Below are 9,172 nucleotides of genomic sequence, written 5' to 3' on the forward strand. Positions count from 1 at the left end.
GCTTGATAATTAAACAACGTTTTTAATTCTATGACGTTCAAACCTTATTTTCATATTTCTTTTAAAACATTTTCGGTTATTTTCTGATAATATATATATATATATATATATATATATATATATATATATATATATATATATATATGCACAAATGATTAATAAAACATGTTTAAAGACATCTTGAAGAAGAGTTAAAAACATATTTAATTTTAAAAAAGGAAGCACAAGATAAGTGGATAGTCCTTAATACGCGGAGTTTCGAAGAAATACTCTCCTTCTCATCAGAGGGCAGGAATTAGCAAAATTCGGGATCGGATTTTGCATATAAAAGTATTTAATGAAACTACAAGTAAGTCACAGATCTTACTTGGTTAAAAAGAAGGGTGAGGTAAGGGGAATAGGAGGTAAAAGAAAAAATGATAAAAAGATTTCACATGAATGGATAGTCCGGTGAATGGTAAAAAGGGTAAGGGTTTTTTTGTTATATATATATATATATATATATATATATATATATAATTATCCACTGACACGTGTTCCTTCGTCTACGACTGATCAGAGTGGCTTAATCTATCTATCTATCTATCTATCTATATATATATATATATATATATATATATATATATATATATATATATTCTTTTTCCAGATATTTTAATAAAAATGGCCGAGAAAACATTGAAGTTTCAACTCTTAATTAAGGTGCCATGTTGGATAAAGCTAATCCTTTAACAAATAATCCAATACAGTTATTTTTTGATGATCACTTATCCCCACTTTTCTTTGTTTTGTATTTCGAAATTAATAGCAAACGACGTGATTGATATTTGGCATCTGTCAATCCTCGTTTGCTTTTGAACGATGAAATTATTATTGTTAACAAGGTAATAATTCTATGTTTTCATAAGACAAAGAAAATAAATCGAAAATATCTCCCCTATTCCAAAAAAAAAAAATGTATAAAGATAAGTTGAATACATTATATGATATATCATCATGTCCATGCAAGCTGCCAATTTATAGCTTTAACTTTCTAATTATTTTTAATTAAATTTGCTTAATCTAAATTTTACAGATGGTGAAATAAATGAATTTCTACAGTTTAAATATATATTGGAAGATATTTCTGCGTTTTATTTTACATGTAAAATAATTTTGAATTAAATCTGTTAAGTCTATTAATAATATTAACACAATTTGGTATCCCAGTTTCCTGTGAAAGACCGTGAATATTTAAAAAGTTCAGAGTGGTAGAACAGGGCCAAAGCCTATATTCCAGCTTGGCATTACAGATAGAACTTCTATAAAAATGTAGAAAAGAAGGAGAGAGATGAAGCCCACGAAAGAGTATCAAGATACCACTAATAACTTCAATATCATATGGTCAGGATGATGTTTCTTTTTTTTTTTTCGCATTCTTCTTTTTCAGCTGATGAAGAAGAATATTATAAAATGTCAGATAGTCTTTTCAATAGGTCTTATAACTAAACAACATTTCCAAGGTGTTCTCTGAATAATTCAAGGGTGGTATATTATATAATTTTGGAGCTAGCCTAGACAATGCTTTGCCATTGAATTTGAGGTTTATTGGCTTTCTTATACCATATGGATATCAACAATATTTATATGGATAAATGAACAATTGATAGAGCGATAGATAAAATGAAAGAACTGTCAAGGAAAAACAAAATATGGAGAAGATTTTTAGTATTAGGGTAGATGGTAAGACAGACGAAGACACTGTGGAATTATTGGGGAAAATGGAAGTAAAACTCTGAAAAAAGCCAAAGGACCTGAACGCCACTTAACAACCACAAAAAAAACACCAAAAAGAGAGTGAATATTTGACAAACACGGGGTTTCCTGATAATATTGCAGCTAGTACTGTTCTTTCGGAGCAATTGGCTAATGCTTTACACGAATTTAAAAGTGTGAGCACTACTAAGGCTGTCTTTGTTGACAATACAAATGCGAATACTTGCTGTGAAGGTGTATTTATTACAATGTAAGGAAAAATAGACATCTTCACACTATAGGTTGCTTTTTATATCAAAGTGAAATTCAATTGAAAGCTATATATAAACATGTAGTTGGCATCACAAAAAGCTCTTCGAAATTCAATGGTCATCTGTGTAAATTATGTGGAAATGATTGCCATAATTTACTCCAAATATCGTTTTAACCTGTTCAAAATTTTTGGGAGTTTCATTTTGGGGCATAAGATATGGATAGGCTTAGTTGTGACCAAAATCACTCTATAAATATACCCTAGGAATTTTTAAAGTAAACCTTAGATTAGTATTGTTGAAAATTCGTTAATTAAACTAGGCAAGATGGTTAACTTTGGCAATCAGGCTCATGTGTCGATGGACTCGTGGGGAATACCCATAGAATCTTTCAACCAAACTATAGTGTTTGAAAAAATGTATTGTTAATAGTTATGCCATTTGTGGTTCGACATTAAAAAAAGTAACTCGTTCAATTATTAACCAATTTATATTTACAAAATGATTGATGGAATAAAAATTTTTAATCATGAAATATTATGGACCTGAAGTGAGTGAAGAAGGTATCAAAATAATTTTGACCATTAGGTAAGTTTATATTTATTCATAAAAAAAACTGGTTGATTTACTTGTGCCAACTTATTGAAACATTATAAAGATTCTATTTTATTTTAAATATATTAAGGCAGTACAGATTATATTTAAAAATTAAAATTCAGTTTATTTATATATTAATTCAGAAAAAGAAAACCAGTCAAGAAAATGTTGAAAAAAAATCGTGATACACTTTAAAACTTTACACTGAGTACATTTATTTGATTTGCCAATAAATGGGGGGGGGCGCCAGTAGACATCTCTAACAAAAAAAAAAATTGCAAAATTCATTAATAACTGGTGAAATGTTTGATTAGCCGGATTTCCTTTCAGAGTGTGTGGAATGCACAGTCAAGTTGGTAACAAAGGTTTTTCAATCAATGTATGGATTAGAAGTACTGTGCCGAGGATTAACACCGCCATTTTTTTTAAAAAGCTCATATACCTAACACATTGAATCCATATATTAAAAATTATAAAATAATTAATCGTTTTTCCACTTTTGTTGCATAGTTTAATTATAACAGAAACAAAGTCGATAGCCATTAGTCGCGTGTTCTCGTGTAATGAATGAATGCGTGAATGTAAGATTGACATGAAATTCTTAAAGATAAACTAAAATGACTGAAATATGGGCTGAAATGACTTAAATAAATAAAAAAGTAAATGACTTAGAGCGTATTTAATGAAGTTAATGGTGAATTGAATGACCTTAAAAATGACTTGAATACTTAAAAAATAACTGGAATCCTTCAAAAACAACTTGAATGATCTAGAGATGACTTAAATGGCTTTGAGACCGACTGGTTGTAAAGTGGGTGATCATTTTACATTAAATTGATACAGAAAAAGTGATACCCACTTCATATCACGAAGTTAAAGACATAAGTACAGCATGTAGTAAGAACAGATACTACACTTTAATCTTGGCCAAAAGGCAAAGAAAAGCTGTATTTTTTTGCTCCCTCACTGAGCAAATTAGGCACGAGACCGATTTTTAATGTGAGGAGTGAAGGAGAAATGGGGACGAATTCCCGGGTAGTAGGGGAGCTGGATAGTGACAATTTGTATGACGGGTTGCCCCTAGATTGACCAAGGTCTTATATGTGGGATTGTCCCACATATGGTATTTACGTGCAGCATCTACCGGAACATATACTACACTTTTATCTTTGCCAAAAGGCCAAGAAAAGCTGTATTTATTTGCTCACCCACCGAGCAAATTAGGCAGAAGGCCGATTTTAAATGTGAGGAGTGAAGGGGAAATGGGGACCAACTCCCCGGGAGTAGGAGAGCTGGATAGTGACAATTGGTATGAAGGGTTGCCCCTACATTGACCAAAGTCTTACATGTGGGATTACCCCACATATGGTCTTTGCTTGCAGTATCTGCCGGAACAGTCCGACATTCTCAATAAATGAAAACACCTCATCTCAAAAATACAGACAATTACTATGAAACCAGAAATTAAGTTAGTTGTGCTATCAAGCAGAAATAGGACATATTTTAAATTAGTTCGTCATACCAATCATTAGATTCTTTTTTGAAACTGATGTATTTTACTTAATTTACTTATTGTTTGTTACTTAATTATCTGGTTTAATTTTAGCGAATTTAAAACCATTTTGAGCTTTAGTTCGAGCCAAAATTTTAAAGGATTAACGGCGTTCGTAAAATATGCCATGTGGTGTGATACGTGTATATTTTGCAAACAAGCCTTAATCGCCTACATCATACTCTGTTTAATTAATAGAAATAAACTACTGTTTTAAGGTAAATCTCCTCTTGTAATTTCGCTTACATGTTTGGCTACCTAGTATGATTTATAAATTCATAACTCATGCAAAATCTCTTAGAGGAATACGGACTTGTTTTCAGGAATGTCTCGAAGTCAATCGTGATAGCTACTTCTTTCATGTTTTTACTTCGTCTGGAAAACGTTTTAAAAACTAATACATCATTTAGGCGTAGAAAGCTAGTATAAGTTTTTTTTACATTGGGGTCACCACTTATCGAGGCCCAGAAGCCAATCGGGGATAAGGGTTATTTTGTGTACAGTCATCAATGGGATAGTGTTGCAGTATTCATTAGTATTGGAGATTTGATAAAGTGTCATTACTTACTTTATCAGGAATTTGTTTATGTTGGTTGGTTGGTTGTTTTTGTATTACGGCATATCAACCCTTTTCAGGTTATTTAATGCCGAATCCAAAGATTTTGAAGAAATTTTTTTTTAATAGAATATATTTGTTGTTTTCACGTCAGTTTCTATTTAACCCATAGTTGGGACCCTAACAGGTACTACCACTCCGGGTCAGAGTAGACCTGGGAGCAATGGTAATTAAAGGGTGGCTCAACACTCCCCAAAGTCCACAAGCTGGGGCCTCACCAGTGGATATAGTTTAAGGTCATATGCAGGACCCCCATTGAGGGACTTTTACCCTCTGCAGGGGGGGGCAGTCGGCGTATTCTATTGCCCCACCGACAGGCCCGGTTTATGTTTGGTTTGACGACATCCATGTTGAAGTCAGGAGGGAAACAGGCAAGCGGTACAGAGTTCCACAGGCGTGCAGTTCTAAGAAAGAAGCTTTGTTCATGCAATCTACTTTTTGATTTGGGCACAGATAAAGAGTGGGGAAAATTATTGACAGTGGTTTCAGCTAGACGAGTGTTTATCGTGACAGATTGGCGAGAGGGCACCAGGGATTGGAGCTCAGAGTGAGAACACATTGGTATTTTTGGTATGGTTTTCATTTGTTTGCAAGAATTGTTTAATTTACTCTGAACACCATGAAAAATCTGTTTTCGTTCGTTGAATTGATTTTAGGGGCTAACTCTCTTTTTTGTCTAAATTCACTGAATGCTAGCTTTAATCTAAATGTATGTAATTTCTGACAATGTGCCCTATGTTTTATATATCTGATTTAATAATTTTTGTGGCATTAAAAGACAAGTAATACTCAAGAAACACACATTGATATAATTAACAAATGTTTATCAATAAACGGTACTCATGCAGAGAGTGATCCGTACTGAAATAATAACGTTATTATTTAAAAAGACATTCTTAACATCGGAAGAAGAGGGTGTTTTGTACCTATTCTGTACTTTAACCTTACAATTGAATAAAAGAACACATCATTAAACGTGGAAATACGATTTAAAAAATAGCGCGGATTACTCTCTGCATTAGCACCCAATAAACATATGTTTTAAATTACAGACCCATTTCTACAGTCACAACTCCCATCAATTACTGCCGCGACGCTTAGTGGAAACATTATTTATTTATTTATTTATTTTGTCTTAGTTCGATGATTTATTTAATAGATAGTTAAATTTACACTATAATAGTTTACTTTCAATTATCTTACTTGCGTTAATTTATGCTAGGTTAATTTAATGTATATCCGTTCTATGATTTAATTTTTAGGTGTTTTTTTTTACACAGTGATCAACACTTATCAAGGACCGGAAGCCACTCAGGGATAAGGATTATTGCAAGTACATTACGTTAGTGTGGAGATTTGATGAAGTGTTTACTTAAGAGGGCGGTTCATTAGGAATTTGTTAACATTGGACTTGAAGACATCCAAGTTGTAGTCCTGTCGGAAGCAGGCAGATGGAACAGAGTTCCACAGGCGTGCAGTTCTAAGAAAGAAGCTTTGTTCATGGAATCAGCGTTTTGATTTAGGTACAGATATAGAGTGGGGGAAATTTTTCACAGTGGATTCAGCTAGACGGGTGTTTTTCGTGAAAGATTGGCGAGGGGTAACTAGAGATTTGAGTTTAGACGAGCACCTGCCATGGAAATAACGATAAAACAAGGAGAGGCTCGCAACGTCTCTTCTGTGGGAGAGAGGTTGTAGGGTAGAGAAAAGGGCATCCCCCCACTAAGCCACGAAGTCTATTTTGTACTCTGTCAAGACAGGATAGGCTGTTTTTAGCAGCTCCTGCCCAGATATGGCAACAGTATTCCATCCTTGGACGTACTTGGCTTTTATAAAGATAGAGAATTGCATCAGTAGTGAGATACCTTCTGGAGCGGTAGAAGGATCCCACCATCTTTCCAGCGACCTTGGCAACAGACATAGGGTTAGGGTTAGGGTTAGGGTACGTGTTCCATTTCAGATCAGGAGTAAAGGTCAAACCCAGAAGCTTGTCAAAACACGGGGCCTCACCCAGACGAGAGCCATCCATCACAATTGATGCCAGATAGGGATCAGAGCGTTGATGATGTAAGGATAGGAGTTTGGTTTTGGATGCATTAAAGGTAACCAGCCACATCTTCCCCCACTGAACCACTCGTTCGAGTGGAATTAAAGGTACGTCTCTACCGATATTTTTATCAAAAAAGACACGTCGTATTAACAAACGTTTTCATAAGGTTTTTATATTGAAGTGTTACCCGTATAGAAAGTACGATGCTGTGAGAGATGCACTTTGAAGTTTTAGAATGTTTCATTTATTGATTCCTTTTTCCTATTCCGGAATGTGTAAATTCTCTCGCTCGAATATCCTTATTTGGCTTTCTCTCACCTGTTTGATCAGTTTTAAGTTCAGCGAGTTCTAGTTTAAAGCCAGAGGTGAATCACTTCTGACATGCGTGCCACAGGATTGCTATCTGTAATTTCAATTACTTCTATAATTTAGCCTATATTTTCTACAGGAGTTAATTTATACATGTCTTACACGATTTCCATCTTCTTGTAATTTTCCATTTTAAAGAAAATAGCAGTTATTCGAAAAAAAAAATCATTTTCTTCTTATCTAAATTTCTGTTTTGTTTAAGGATTCTGGATTTCCCAATTCAAGATGGGCTCCTTCATAGATAATTGGATTCTGTTTTTTATTTGTCAAGAAATGGTTCCGTTGGGAAAGGCGTAAAGATAATTTTAATTTCAATAAAGAAACAAGAACACAGAATAAAGGCAGTATTTCTTAAGATACATCCGTTCAAATGGTCTTTAAGCGATAATAATGATTTTTATGTCGCAGCGTGTCAGACAAACTGACTAAGGCTCTTGAACTTCGGGCCAAGATCAAAGTCTAGCATTAAATCTGACACTAATTATCCCCACCCCTCATCACCATTTTTTTTCTTTTCTCCCCTGTCTAGAACATGCCCCCCCTTCCATTTAGAGGCTGCCCGCGACATCCTGGTTCCCGTACAAACCAGAGAGAAAGGGCGGTCTAGCATCTCAGACGGTGTTTGGAGGGTCTTACTTGCCACATTTTTATTTTTTGTTATTTTTACTTTCCCTCACACCCCTGACACAAATTAATTTTTTATTAATATTGTTATTTTTTGTATTTTTTGTATAAAAATGTTTTGGAATTGGGATTAAGTAGGACCACCCCCACCCACACACACATACAACGTTAATGGGTAATTACGATAAAAGATGCTGGGGGAGAGAGAAATCATTTTAAGTTCCCACCAGAGACGAGATTGACCTACCAACCTCGCCTCTACCTTATTTTTGAGTTGACCTTGCGCCTAATTTTATTGTTCGATTTCCATTCTGTATTCCTTTTTTCAAGTGAATAAAAAATTAATATCTCAAAGTGTAGTATCTGTTCTGATGCTTCGCTTAAGTTAATCGATCCTTCGTCAATGAAGAGGAAACCCTTCATACTCAGACAATTACTATTTTTTCGGATATTGTCAGAGTCCCCCCTTTCTTGGGGGAGCTGGTTTTCCTCCACATTAAAAACGACCTTGTGTCTAATTTGTTTTCGTGGGGAAACAAATAAATGCCATCTGTTCTTCAGATGCTGCACTTCAATTTCTTGTTCTCTGTCAGTAGAGAAGAAATCCTTCACGACTGAGATATCTTTTTATGTTTGTTCCTTTTCTCATCGTTCAAAAACGACCCTGGTGCCTAACTCTGTCCCGTGGGGGAACCATTGTAAATAAGAACATAATAAGTTGTATATCTTCGTTGGCAAAGACCATTGTTTTTCGCTGGCATTTCGATGTAAATAAGACTGCGGGCCCGGTACATTTTCACTTTCCCATTAGATATCTTCTTAGTGTTTATTATTATTATTATTATTATTATTATTATTATTATTATTATTATTATTATTGTTGGCTCACAGGGAGCTTTCACACAGGTCATCAAAAATCTCATTGAATACAGCCCGTGGCCTTCCCTGGAAGCTGAGTGACAGCAAGTCTCCCCAGATTTTCCAGTACTCTCCACCTCTTTCGATAACATTTGCAAATACATTTACATTATCGCAAGAGATGCTTGAGATTATTATTATTATTATTATTATTATTATTATTATTATTATTATTATTATTATTATTATTGGCTGACATGGTGCTTTCATACAAGTTAACAACCGATCTGATTGGAAACCCGTGGTGTTCTCTAGAAGCTGAGTGGCAGCAAGTATCCCCAGACGTCCAGCTCTCTCCACTTCCTTCGATAGCATTTGCAAATGAATTTGCGTTATCGCCACAGCCATTGATTTCTCGCTAGCAGTGCCCAGTGGTTTATACTGGAATTTGAGTGGCACTAAGCCTACCCAAGTTCCCAATTCTCTTCGCGCTTGTCCAG

General features: G+C 34.6%; 1 pseudogene; it reads right to left on the minus strand.

Moving 5' to 3' along the window:
* Positions 1 to 3,413: 3,413 nt before the first annotated feature.
* LOC145267302 (U2 spliceosomal RNA) lies at positions 3,414 to 3,550 on the minus strand (annotated as a pseudogene).
* Positions 3,551 to 9,172: the final 5,622 nt, after the last annotated feature.

The sequence above is a fragment of the Euprymna scolopes genome, chromosome 42, assembly GCF_053919585.1.
Source record: "Euprymna scolopes isolate OS-2025 chromosome 42, ASM5391958v1, whole genome shotgun sequence".
NCBI lineage: Eukaryota > Metazoa > Mollusca > Cephalopoda > Sepiida > Sepiolidae > Euprymna > Euprymna scolopes.